The sequence below is a fragment of the Austrofundulus limnaeus genome, unplaced genomic scaffold (genome assembly GCF_001266775.1).
Source record: "Austrofundulus limnaeus strain Quisiro unplaced genomic scaffold, Austrofundulus_limnaeus-1.0 Scaffold103, whole genome shotgun sequence".
Taxonomy (NCBI): domain Eukaryota; kingdom Metazoa; phylum Chordata; class Actinopteri; order Cyprinodontiformes; family Rivulidae; genus Austrofundulus; species Austrofundulus limnaeus.
This window is the reverse complement of record NW_013952505.1, coordinates 1,533,094-1,534,797: the sequence shown is the minus strand read 5'-3', so window position 1 is coordinate 1,534,797 and position 1,704 is coordinate 1,533,094.

Sequence of the window (1,704 nt, the reverse complement as noted above, 5' to 3'; positions counted from 1 at the left end):
ACAGGACCAGGACCAGCACCAGGACAGGACCAGGACAGGACCAGGACAGGACCAGGACCAGGACAGGACAGAACAGGACCAGGACCAGGACCATGACCAGGACAGGACAACACCAGGACCATGACCAGGACAGGACCAGGACCAGGACAGGACCAGGACAGGACAACACCAGGACCATGACCAGGACAGGACCATGACCAGGACAGGACCATGACCAGGACAGGACCAGGACCATGACTAGGACAGGACAATACCAGGACCATGACCAGGACAGGACCATGACCAGGACAGGACCAGGACCAGGACCAGGACAGGACCAGGCAGTACCAGGACAGGACAGGACCAGGACCTGCCCATCATTAGGGAGCCAGAGTCTGATCCACAGACTTCCCTTCATGTTGAAGGTGGACCCCCACCCAGCCTGGTTTCTGGGGTCCCTCCTGGTTGGAGGTCAGGTTTGTGTTATTATTGTCTAACTGGTTGTGTCAGTGGTAGGACCAGCAGCTGTGTTAGTAAAATAACTCCTTCTGAGAATAAACTGGAATCAGTGAATTAACTTAAATCCATTTAGTCGGACTTGTTTCTTCAGTTTTCCTCACCTGTTGACTCAGGTTCTTTGTTCCACAGTTCCTGCAGGATGAAGGCTGGACCCGTCAGGTTCTGAGCTGGAACCTTTAGCTCAGACCCAGGTTCTGGTTCTGAGTCCAGGACAAGAGATTTTGTCAGTAAAGCTGAATTTCTACAATTTTTGGCAGCTTTATTTTTATTTTTTCAGCTAAACTAAGTCTCTGGGAGCACAGAGCACCTGGCTACGTTCATATTTACTGTCTTCATAAAACAGGACCAAGATGTCCAGAAGCTCAAACTGAACTTTTTATGAAGAATAATAAACTCATCTGGCAGAGGAATAACTCCTGTTTTTAACAGCAGGTCCACGCTCAGAGTTGTTGAATCTAAATTTAAAAACAATGATTGACTTTATGTTTTTACACCAACTGTTCTCTGGTTGTCTGTAAAAACCAACATGTTCAGTGTTCCTGGKCCAAAGGAGGACTGAGTCCCTTATTCTGAAGGTCCACGTACAGGAAGTGTTTGGTGACTGAAATGAATGAAAGAGGAAGTCCTGTTTACACATTGTTCTCATCGGTTCATCCTTCTTCAGTCCAAACAGAGTTAAACAGGTAACAGCCCAGTACCGTGTACCGGTCCACGCTTTGGTGTTTTGTTGGAACAAATCTGAGCAGAACCAGAGGTTCTGAAATAAATGASAACCACAAACACCCAACAGTCCAAAGTCAACAGATTTTATTCCTTCAGCACTGAAGTTCTTCACAGTAACATCACAAGGGAATACATTGTCAGTGGAGGTCCTGGTCCAGGCAGCACTCTGAGTCCAGTCTGTGTGCTTCGGATCCCACAGTAGAAAAGGAGGAAAGTGAAAGATGAAAGATATTGCTTTAGTTTCTCTTGGACAAGCCCCGCCCCCAACCGGCCTGAGTCAGGAGGAGAGAGGAGTCCTCCAACCAGCCTGAGTCAGGAGGAGAGAGGAGTCCTCCAACCAGCCTGAGTCAGGAGGAGAAAGGAGGCCTCCAACCGGCCTGAGTCAGGAGGAGAGAGGAGTCCTCCAACCAGCCTGAGTCAGGAGGAGAGAGGAGGCCTCCAACCAGCCTGAGTCAGGAGGAGAGAGGAGGCCTCCAACCAGCC